We start from the raw sequence: 13181 nt of genomic DNA, 5'->3' as shown, positions 1-13181 counted from the left end.
ATTACGCTTTGGTCAAACAGGTTATTAATCAAGACAAATTCCGGTACTTGTTAACGCACAAAAATCCTACCATCGCGACATTTTATTGTCTGCCAAAGTTACACAATGGCATTCGTCCCCCTCCTGGCAGACCCATTGTATCTGGGAATAACTGCCTTACCGAAGCCCTCAGTAAATTTATTGAGAAAATTCTTCATCCTATGGTGCTTAAACTACCATCCTACTTACAAGACACCAAATCCACACTTCGAAAACTACAGGACATGACAGTTCCACCTTATACCCAGCTGGCAAGTCTGGACGTGGTCGCATTGTACACAAACATTCCACATGAGGCAGGCCTACGAGCATGCAGATTCTTTTTGGATAACACTGCATATAGCGAGCCCCAAATCACATTCATTCTAGCCACCCTGGAGTTTATTCTCAAACATACGGTAATTATTTTGTATTCAATAGCCAGTATTATCTACAGATCTCCGGGACCGCCATACTTACGCCAACTTATTTTTGGGGTGGTGGGAACAGTGCATTGTTTTGACATCCCGTTTTAACCACTTTCATCAATACATTATAAGCTGGCACAGATATATAGATGATCTGTTACTCATGTGGTCAGGTTCTGTTCCTGCTTTTGAAGAATTTGTGAAGGCTCTCAATGACAACAACATCAATCTGAAACTAACTCATGTTATTGATGAGCATGAATTAGTTTTTTTAGATCTTAAGATTTTGCTACAACAAGACGGGACTATCCAAACAGAACTATTTAGGAAAGCCACCTCGACTAATAGTCTGTTACACTGGGATAGTCACCATCCATATAAATTAAAAGCTTCCATTCCTTATGGACAGTATCTACGAGCATGGCGCAACTGCTCGGTTGACCAAACCTTTTACGATGAATGCAAAATATTAAGATCGCGCTTTAAGGAACTTGGTTACCCGAACCGAGTTTTAAAAAGGGCATTCCAGCGGGTATGTGATGTGGATAGGAACTTAAGTCTTCATTCCACCAAGCCCAAAGTGGAACCAAAGGCCCCACGCTGTATCGCGACTTTCGATCAGGGCTGGGCACCTATGTCCAAGATTCTTAGAAAGAACTGGCCCATATTATTACATAACCCTAAATTATCCAACGTGCTACCTGACTACCCTTCTGTAACAGCACGCAGACCTCGCAATTTACAAGATCAATTGGTTTGCAGCCATTTATCATCTCCCTCACCAGCCACGAATTGGCTAACAGACACGAAGGGAACCTACAAATGCGGCCATTGCAAGGCCTGCCAATTCATATTACCTTCAAAATCAACTACGTCTACACAAACCCATATCACCATAACAACAAATGCTTTGGTGAACTACAGCACCACTAGGGTTATTTATCTAATCACATGCAACTGTGGAATCCAATACATTGGAAAAACGTTTCAGCAGTTCAGACGCAGAATTTTACAACACGTGGCGTCCATCCCCAGTGGCAAGACACATCCAGAACTTCCATGCTGGCAAATCCGAATTTCTGAAATTTCAAGCAATTGAAAAACTCTTTCCCAATCCTAGGAAGGGTAACTTTAATAAAGTTCTACTGCAAAAAGAATTGCAATGGATTTTTTTATTTAAGACCTTGGCTCCTCTCGGTCTAAATGAGGAAATCAATTTTACACCATTCATAAATTAAGTAGCTTTCAACATCGGGCTTAAGTCCACTATCATTAATGATGATGATCATTTTTTAGTTATTGCCTTAATGTCCATGTTTTCAGTTATCAGAATATGTATTACATCATCCTCAAGATTGGCACCAGTATACTATTTTTTCTAGTATGCAGTCTTTACTATAGCATGAGCCTAGCATGCCTATCTATACATTTTATATCTATGGGCTCATTATCTTGCTAGACCTTATACATCTAGTCTGCAGACTGGCTAGTGTACTACTAGCATTCACTACATAGTGTTACATATGCCCTATTTGGGTACTGCTAGAAACCCTTAATTATGGAACTTTTCCTCCACTAAGGGATCTATAGAAGTTTGATATATCCGTTTTGAGCACTCCTGGCCACCGTACCAGCTCATCAAGCCCCCTCCCCCCTGTGCTCCGAGACAACCAATGAGGACTAAGGGCGGGCTTTTTAAACTTTACTTGCCTGGGGAGCAAGTTCCCCCTGACGAGCCTCTAATCCAGGCGAAACGCGCGTCGGGTTTACACCGACATCATCTTGACATCGTCGTCTACTTTCCGTCATTCCCCACTTAGACTCTATTCCTCCAAGTATCTGACGATCTGGTCTCAGCACTTGCCTTACTAAAGTTTATCTTGGCTGTTTAACAGCCCTATAGGCAGATAATAGACCGAGTGTGTTAGCTGAGGATACTACCTACCGATCATACTTAATAATCCTTTCAGAACTTAAAGTTTGGGAATCTAACATATCGACCAAGTTAAATTGGAAAGTAACTATCATACCGATCTGGGTACTGATTCATCTAAACTATTCCACAGTATATGAATTGGAAAGTAATTATCATACCGATCTGGGTACTGATTCATCTAAACTATTCCACAGTATATGCAATATCTTTTACCTATTTACTATTGTGCCGCTCTGTTGGCATACTCTCTTTACTATAACCAGTGCCCATGAAGGCACTATTCCTATTCTATGTATTTCTAAATCTGTTTATTGTGTCATATGAGCTATACTTGCTAATTTAAGCACTGTTAGCGCACTGATAGATCGTACGCTTAAATTGTATGTCACACAGGAGTAACAGATAACATCACGTATCGAGTATACTACCGTTGCAAACTAGATACTGTGATTATATTGTACAATCTGATACATATAATCTTATCAAGCACGGTGAGTAAGAGACCACGCAGTAGACCTAATAAATAACTGTCCTTGCCAGGTGTTAATACCGCACGATCGTATATGCACTTAACACCCTTCCAGCACAGGAGTAACCAAGCACGCAACGGTTTTAACCAGTTGTAGTGCCCTGTCAGTACTAGCTAATTGCAATACTGACAGATATGTTACACTTTGTTCAATCTTCCGATACTGTAATGTTTCTATCTGTTTACACATTGACACTTGATATTATTTTGTGAATGAAGTAAACCAATAGGTCTAGGATGTATTTCTCTAGTGACCCCTAGTGGCCAACAACTATAGTGTCACATTACGCCTAATGATCCAGTCAACAGATCTTATTTTCACTTATTAGTGATCCTGACTGGTCATCTACGATATTGCTATTATTACACTGTAGGAATTGGAATTAGCTTTACTTTTTTCTAGGCACCCTACACTTTATTTAGCCTAGTCTCCTCTTACCCACTCCCCCTCCCCTTCCCCTGATACCCTTCTCCTCCCTTCCAACCACTACGGTCTGTCATATTGGACTAGACTAGTAGTTATGGATAGGGTGGAGTGATTATTCTTCTGTTTGTGCTCTAGTTTTTACACTATGTTTTTGTGTTATTAATAAAGTATTATTATTTTTCGACTACTCTCCTACCTTGGTTTGTATAGATATACCTACCTTGTTGAGTGACAGACGTCTCCTTCCTCTTCTCCGAGTTTCTTACTGTATCTACTCAATTATCTCCAAGCTAAAACTTATACATTTTTATACATTTTATAACTTTAAAACTATACATTCATCTTCACATATTAATAATCAGCATACTTGAAATATGAACATACTCAAAAATCATGCAAATCCTTCCATTCGTTCAAAAGTTAGTCGCAAGTCCTTTGTGACCGACCGCAGGCACATTTTCATGCCCCAAACAGTTCCATGGATTTGGGCTGTGTGGTCGGTCTATTTTACAACGAGAAAATGACTAAGTCCCATTCGAACGAGCGTTCGCATCTTCGAACGGGACTTAGTCTCCAGCCGCGGTGTCGAAGTAGGTATGGGTCACCTGACCGCGTTCGAATAAGTTAAAATGGCCGCCGCCACGTGTTCGTTTGTCGAATGGCTGCCTTGTCGACGACTTCGGCACTTCGACTGCATTCGAAGTGCCAGTTTAAAAGTTGTAACACTACTCCAAAGTATTTAAAGGGCCAGGAACAGCATACAAAAATCCATTATGCCCAAATATAGTTTGTAAAGGGCAATACATCCCAGGGCCATAGTCGCAGGGCAGGAGGCTGGCAAACCGGCCCCTCCAAAATCCAGTGGCAAGGTTACTTTCGCCACAGTATGGCCGGTGCCGATTTGCAAAAATGCCAGCAATGCAAAGGCCGCTATTTTTTTTCTGTGCTGTGCTCTGTTCTCAGGTGATGTGGATCCAGTGGGGTAGCAGCAAGAGAAGTGCACCCTGTCCATCCAGGTATCCATACTAGGTACCAGTGTTTATTTTACTGTAAATGCATGTAATACTTTATTGCCGATTTGCAGTACATCCTGAGGGGAAAACGTATTCACATAGGATCCTCCTGCTGTCCTGCCTGGCTCCTTTTTCCCCATCCTCCTGCTGTCTTGCCTGAATCCTTTTCCCCCATCCTCCTGCTGTCTTGACTGGCTCCTCCTTTCCCATTCTCCTACTGTCTTGCCTGGCTCCTCCTTTCCCATTCTCCTGCTGTCTTGCCTGGCTCCTCCTTTCACATTGTCCTGCCTGGCTCCTTCTTTTGGATCCTCCTGCTGTCATGCCTGGCTCCTCCTTCTAGATCCTCCTGCTGTCTTGTCTGGCTCCTGCTTCCCCATCCTCCTGCTGTCCTGTCTGGCTCCTCCTTTCTCATTCTCCTGCTGTCCTGCCTGGCTCCTCCTTTCCCCATTATCCTGCTGTCCTGCCTGGCTCCTCCTTCCCCATTATCCTGCTGTCCTGCATGTCTCATCCTTCCCCATACTCCTGCTATCATGTCTAGCTCCAAGTGGAGTCTCTAGGATTCATTTTTATGGGGGGCACATGGTGGTCCAGGGACATTTAACCCCGCCCTCGCCGCAGTGTAACCCAGCCCCTGCCGCATGTTAAGCCCCACCCCCGACACAATGTGTTGTTGTTTTTTTTAATAATCCCTGGTGGAGGATTTATTATTTTCCACCAGGGATTATTAAAAAAACAAACACATTTCCCTTGATACAGTGCCATAGTTGGCACTGTATCCATATACACACACAGACTGCGGAGTCCATACACACACAAAAGCTTCCTCACTAGGAGGCAGACACACACACAGACTGCTGAGTCCATACACAGACACACAGACTGCTGAGTCCATACACAGACACACAGACTGCTGAGTCCATACACAGACACACAGACTGCTGAGTCCATACACAGACACACAGACTGCTGAGTCCATACACAGACACACAGACTGCTGGGTCCATACACAGACACACAGACTGCTGGGTCCATACACAGACACACAGACTGCTGGGTCCATACACAGACACACAGACTGCTGAGTCCATACACAGACTGCTGAGTCCATACACAGACACACAGACTGCTGAGTCCATACACAGACACACAGACTGCTGAGTCCATACACAGACACACAGACTGCTGAGTCCATACACAGACAGACTGCTGAGTCCATACACACACACACACAAACACAGACTGCTGAGTCCATACATACACACACACACACACACACAAACACAGACTGCTGAGTCCATACATACACACACACACACACACACAAACACAGACTGCTGAGTCCACACATACACACACACACATACACACACACAAACACAGACTGCTGAGTCCATACACACACACACACACACAGACTGCTGAGTCCATACATACACACACACACACACACACAAACACATACTGCTGAGTCCATACATACACACACACACAAACACATACTGCTGAGTACATACACACAGACTGCGGAGTCCATCCACAGACACACACACAGACTGCGGAGTCCATCCACAGACACACACAGACACAGACTGCTGAGTCCACACACACAAACACACAACCTTTCTCACTAGCAGACAGACACACACACACACACACACACACAGCAGCAAGGGGTGTTGCTTAACTGCGGGGGTGGGGCTTATGTGCAGGAGGCGAGGCTTGGTTTGAGGGCGGAGCTTGTCAGTGCCCCAGCATCTTTCCACAGACAATACCCAGCACTGCATTCCCTCGGACTGTAATAGACTGTTACAGTCCGAGGGAATAGAATTTAAACACATGGCCAGCAAGTTGCCCTTTTGGGGGGGCACAGCATGATGTAGGGATGCCCCACCCTAGCGACGCCACTGCTAGCTCCTCCTTTCAGTCCTCCTGCTGTCCTCCTTGAATCCTCTAGAGGAGGAATTAGAAAAGGGACAAAAGGTGAAGTTCATATGGAGAAATTTATGGTGTGGGGCAAAATATGGAGCAAGTTAAAGGTGTGTGTGTGTGGAGGGGATATGAGAAAAGGGGCAGAGGTTGGTGGGATATGAAGAAAGTGGAAGGCGTGTGTCTAATGAAAAGTCAGCTAATACGATTAAAATACTGTTGAATGTCTGATTATATAAGAGAAGTTGGGGGACGGGGGACTGAGAAAGGAGACACAGAGTTTGGAGAATATAGAAAAAGGTGAAGGTTTGAGGGCAGATTATGAGAAAAGGGACAAAAGGTGCAGGGTGAATATGGAGGAGGTTTTGGGCAGAATGGGGAAAAATGGAGGATAACACAATAAACGGGTGGTACGATACACAAAACGAGTTAAGACTAAAGATGGGATAAGAAACACAAAAGTGGTGTTAAGAGACACACAGGTGAAGATAGATAGATTTTTTTTTTCTAAAAGAGACTATCTAATGCACAGCTTACCAAACTTTGTGGTGCAACACATTAGTGTGTCGGCCACACAATTTGAGTGTGTCGCATAGAAGTGTCCGACAGGAAGGGGAGCACATTGCACAACGTTACCCTCCTGCTATCACTTCGTGTAGCATTGTCGAGCTTCTGTTTCCCCTACCTGGTCTGACAGGAATCGCTCACTGAGAGCACAGAACTGCGTGTCGGAAAAGGATGCGTGTCTGAAAAGTGTGCCACCAACGTAAAAAGTTTGGAAAGCTCTGCTCTAATACTGAGATGGCCTCTGTTAATGTGCCCTGGAGAGGGGTCTCTCTATTATTATTATTATTGCTGGCATTTATAAAGTGCTGTGGGAGGTTTTGTGAGTGCAACCTGGTGCTGTGATGTGGAAAGTGCTGTGGGTGCAATATGATGATGTGGGAGCAATCTGGTGCTCTAGATGATGTTGTGCATGTTGCCTATTGCTGTGGCCAAATGCAGATTCTACACTGTTATGTATAATTCAGTTATAGTGAATTAAAAGTATCACAAAAAAATAGCTCAACTGGAAAAACTCTGCTTGGATATTACTATTTTAGGGGTGGTTCATTACCGCCATTTGATTGGTAGTATGGGCGGGGAGAGGGAACTTTCACACGCCCCGTCTTGCCTCCTGATCCACCCACCAGTCCGTATTGGACGCTGACAAGGGGAGGGGTCTCCCTCCGTCCCTTTATAAGGAGTCTTCCTCTCAATTACCGGCTTGCTCTTGACAAAGGTGTATGTAAACGCCGAAACGCGCTTCGAGCTGTACCATGCCGATGCATATTATTTGCTAGAACTATTTCTTTTTTCTTTATTTTTATCTTTAACTGGGTTACCATGATGCCTGTACTTATGTGTACCTAACGAAGTTAGTGGACTGTGCTCCTCTGTTCTACTTATGAGGGATAGCTTGAGGATGCCTCGAAGCAGCAGGTAGCTTTGCCATTTTTAAGTTCAGTTAGTGAGCTGGCTAGGGCATACTAGGGTGCAGTGTCTCTAGGCTATTTCATTCAGGGCGTTTTACCCCTATATGGGTTTCACTGGTGCAATTTGGTATGTACTAGGGGGGAAGTCCGTCCTCTTTTTCCAATTTCGTTCACTTCTATGGATCAACTGAGTTCTGCACCCAGCTACTAGCAGCCACTTCAGTATACCGGCTGTTTACCACTTATACTTAGTAAGGTCCACTAGCTACCGCCTCTGCGACTGATTTAAAAAGTAGACCAGTACCCATAGGAACCTATCCAGTGACTTCTACCTCCTTTACAGTTACTGGGATTTTTGTGTTTGGCTATTGGGTTGGGTCCTCACTATCTTTAGAGGTGTTTCCAACAGTACCATCAGGTGTCTGGGGTTAACGTGACGTTACTTGGGGATCTATTAAGGCCCATATAGTATGAGCTACGTTTAGCCCCTAATTACCTGTGTTTTGTCTTCATGCCATTAGTTACCGGGTATTTTAACTAGGTGAAGTTTTCACTTTTCTCATGATTGCTACACGTTGTTTTTTGGAGTTTATTTGGGTATCTAGCAATTTTGCCTTTACTTTAATTGAATTTATATATATTTTTTGGATTGTCAATAAAGGCCCCCGCCATTTTTTTTTAGCTATACTTACATTTGGAGGTATCTGTGGATTGGAGTAGATCCCACCTCCTCTTTTGGAGTTGGCGGTCTACCCCATCTTTTTGTATGTTTTGCTAAATATTTGACCTCTTCGAATTAGTACTTGGTGGCAAAACCCTTGTTGGCAGTCACAGATGCCAGACATTTCTTGTAGTTGGTCACCAGGTTTGTACACATCTCAGGAGGGATTTTGTCGCACTCCTCTTTGCAGATTCTCTCTAATTCATTAAGGTTTCGAGGCTGACATTTCGCAACTCGAACCTTCGGCTCCCTCCACAGATTTTCTATGGGATTAACGTCTGGAGACTGAACCACTCCTTTGTTGCCTTGGCTTTGTGTTTTTGCGGTCTTGCATGGAGCACCAGACAGAGGAAGACTGACAGTAATTTTGTGTTTCCTCCATTTGCAAATAATCGCACCACCAAGCTGCTTAGCGATGGTCTTGTAGCCCATTCCAGCCATGTGTAGGTGCACAATCTTGTCCCTGACATCCTTGGACTGCTCTTTGGTCTTGGCCATGGTGGAGAGTTTGGAATCTGATTGATTGATTCTGTGGACAGGTGTCTTTTATACGGGTAACGAGCTGAGATTAGGAGCACTCCCTTTAAGATAGTGCTCCTAATCTCAGCTCTTTACCTGTATAAAAGACACCTGGGAGCCAGAAATCTTGCTGATTGATAGGGGTCAAATACTTAATTCACTCATTGACATGCAAATCAATTTATAACTTTTGTTGACATGCGTTTTTCTGCAATTTTGTTTTGTTCTGTTCTGTCTCTCACTGTTAAAATACACATACCATTAGAATTAAAGACTGATCATTTCTTTGTCAGTGGACAAACGTTCAAAATCGACATAGGATTAAATACTTTTTTCCCTCACTGTGTGTGCGTGTGTGTATATATATACCGTTAATTTCCACTGGGGAATGCATTTTATTTATATTTTTAGGTATTTAGGGCATTTCCTCCTATACGGAGTATTGAAAGGCAGAGATAGCTACAGATGGTCTGATTGTTCGCTGTGACATCACTGTGACACCATCCTTGCTGAGCACAGTTCAGTCAGTACACACTGCTTAAACAGTAGTCACTGCTTAGCTGCTGTGGTGATCACGTGGCTAAAGATGGCAAATAGTAGAACAATTTTTTCCTGTTTTCCATGTGTATGCTGTGATGTAAGTAAAACACTTGATTTTCTGTATAAGATTCCAGTTCTACATATAATTAACTGAGTTTTATTATGTTAACCAAATCCCCAGTGTAGTCCAGGATGGGGGATAAAGAATACAGATTGCACATGTTATCTGATTAGTAATGGGGAACACTGGGGAGGTTACACTCAGGTCTATCATTTTATTCTTTCTTCAATATTTAACCCTTTCATGGCTCCAGTTTTAATGTCCAAAGCACAGTTACAGCATATGGTTACTGTATCGGTTTTTGTGGTATGAATTCCTTGACCCTTATTCATTTCAGTTAGTGGTATGTCAAGTGAAAGTACTATAGAGTATTGTTATTAGGATGCTTATACACACATATATCCTGTATATGTATATAATAAATATATCCGGACTGAAAGACAGCACTGAGACACTAATACTAGCAGCACAGGAACAGGCAATCGGCACCAGATCAATAGAAGCAGAGTCTACCACACCAGACAGGACCAGAGATTCCTCGCAGACAATCCAGCACATAGTAACCACACTGAGAGCCACAAATAACTTGTGATCCTGTTCGTCTGGCAAAGAGACTTTTTCTGATTCTTTTAATTTCTGCCTTTTCAGGTCAGCGGAACACAAGTAATCGATGTTATCGAGCAAGGAGCAGGGGCACACCCAGGTACATTAAAACACTTTGTGTGTGTGTGTGTGTGTTCTGTAAATATATAAATATATATTGGATACATATCACATATCCCATTAAAGTAACCAAATTACCCATCATTAACCTGCTTACACCATTTTTATATCCACTTTGTGACTTACTGTAGACTAGATGCTGCTATCATGACTGGCTTCAGCTATCATGGTTTTACTTTTCGATGTCTCTCTTTCATTAACCTCGATTGAGTGATACTGTCTGCTGCCATTTGTAATTCTTATTTTGTCTTATTATTAATTTGCAGATAGTCCCCAGATTCCAGTTGCTTCTGATAGTGATTCATGCTCCTCACCAGATGAGGACAAGTTAGCCACTTTTGCGAAACAACTCGAAGATGAGTACAAAGTTAAGAGCGAAGCAGAAAAGCTGATAAAGGCGTATTCTACCGGCCGCTCCAAAGTATGTTTGGCATATTTTATTTTATCTTAAAGATAAACTATATCTTTATTTATTTGCATTTTAGAAAACTCCTTCCACTTTCTGCAATGTGTGACTTTTTCCCACTCGTGATGGGATCCTAGCTAATTTTAGTTGATAGCAGGCTGGGGATCCAGGAGCTAATGGACTCTTTCTGCTCCTGGATCGGACTGAAATTAAAATACATCATTTTGTGGAGTTCGCCTACGGCTCTCTCTCAGCTGAATAGTACAAGGCTCTTCCTTCCACTTTTTTAAGTGCAAAGATATACACAACTCTCGTTTTTTTTAATTAGTTTGATTTGATGTATTTACAAGACATATTGGGGGGTGGATGGATGGTGAAAGAGAAATAAGAAACAAAACCGTGGGTGAGAAAAAAAACATGGAAAGACATGATAGCAAAGGATATAAAGGATGTACAAGGAATAGGCAGCCATAAGTAAATACCATAAGAGTGAATGAAAGTAAAATACAGGATAAATTGAAACGTCCCAGAGAGCACATTCTGTCTAATTAGAAGGGGCTGGCATTTCAGATAAGGTAGGGATCAAGGTAAAGATTGGTAAACGAGTATTCCCTAACATCCTCTCCATCTACCATGATGTTGTCTTAAAATAGTTTGTTAATAGCGGAGGGGTACAATATGTTGATGTATAGTTTCCACATTTGCTAAATCCTTTTTGTTAGCTTTCCTTTTGCCGTTATTGTAAATAGTGTGTCCGTTCTGAAAATGTGAAGTAATTTGGTGGTAAAGAGGGAAATATATTAAATCTCTAGGTGAAGACCAACAATAGAGGAGAAATGCAAGGAACATTACAGTGTTAGAAATACAAACCTGTATCCCTAATGCTGAGGTGCCCCTGTCCCTAGTCAAATACAAGAAACCAAGAGGGAGGCACTCATCTAAACATGCATACTTATAAGGGTGCTGCTGGGGCCAATTCATACAACATACAAGATCCAGCGCACTCACTAAACAATAATTTAAGTATTAACATGTAGCCGTTTTATTTAAAATCACCTTACCTAGTCAAAAATAATGGGGGATTAGTTACATTATATGATCATACGTTGCATAAGCCTGCCACAACTCCAATGTTTTTGCCTAGTTGAGGTGGATTAATCTCATAAGAGCATACATTAGGTTGCTAGATTAGGACCAGCCAAGAATGGGGTACATTGACGTTGTGGCAGGCTTATGCAATGTATGATCATATACTGTAACTAAATTCCCATTATTTTTGCCCAGGTTAGGTGTTTTTAAAATAAAGCGACTACATTATATGAGCCTTTGAGATTGCTATTTGGTGAATGGATGAGTGCGCTGGATCTTAGTCAAATACATGTCATCGTCCCCCTCCCCTCATGTGCAATACAAAATAATAGTAAAGTTTTGCTTACCTTTTCCACCTCTCTACATCCCGCAACATCAGTGAGGAAACGTGGCATCATTCTTGATGGTCCAATCCAATGTTCCTCCTGGGTTGCATTGGAGATCTGATGCTTTCCTATGAGCTTCCGCGACACATGACCGATTTTTACTTGTTGCTGTGGAAGCACCTCTAATCATTGCCAGTATGACAGCCTTTAAAGGTGAACTTAACCTAGCAATAACTTCTAAAAAAACCTGCAATGTTTTACATTGCAGGATTAAAAGGGAAAGGAACTCTGCACCCAGGCCATTTCACTGAGATTAAGCGCCTTGGTGACTTCATTGTCTCTTCAAAAGGGTTTTAAGGGACAGTGAAAATTAAACTTAGCTCATGTATACATGGTGGTGTGGGGTAATAAACCTAAACGTCCAGTCTTTGTTTATCTTAATTATCCATTTGATTTTTCTGCTTACAGGATCAGAAACATCTCAGTGATGCTCAGAAAATACTCCATGAAAGCAAAAGAAAAATAGAAATTTTGCGCATGTTGATTCTCCAACATAAAGGTAAAGGTTCAGTGATGTCATATGTTCTGTGTATTGTGAATGTGGTTTGTGTTCTGCTCTCTTATAGAAAGCTAGGTTTATGGGGAAACATACAGCTCTTGGAAGTGTCAGACAAAGGGAATTCAGCCATGATTCAAATGTTATTTCTTGTATTATTTGCAAATAATGGAATCTCCCAAGAATATTGCACTAACGCGTTTCGACCGTTATGGTCTTTATCAAAGTGCTGTAGTGTGAAACAAATTTAGCATTTAAATACATTAAAAAAGGCGCGCATTGGGGGGCGGAGCTAGCGGCGAAGCGGGAAAGACGCCATTTCCAGCAGCTCCAATAATCGGGAGCGGAAAAACGGCTAAAAAGCACGAAAATACCCTGCACCGGAGAACACGAGGGGCGGGCACATAATCCCGATATCCAGCTGATCCCACCGATGCCGTTTATGCAAAAATCAGGCACGAAACGCCGCGTCAAAGGTACTGGGGCCT

Source organism: Pelobates fuscus, chromosome 13 (assembly GCF_036172605.1).
Source record: "Pelobates fuscus isolate aPelFus1 chromosome 13, aPelFus1.pri, whole genome shotgun sequence".
NCBI classification, from domain to species: Eukaryota; Metazoa; Chordata; class Amphibia; order Anura; family Pelobatidae; genus Pelobates; species Pelobates fuscus.
Note: the sequence above shows the minus strand (reverse complement) of the source record.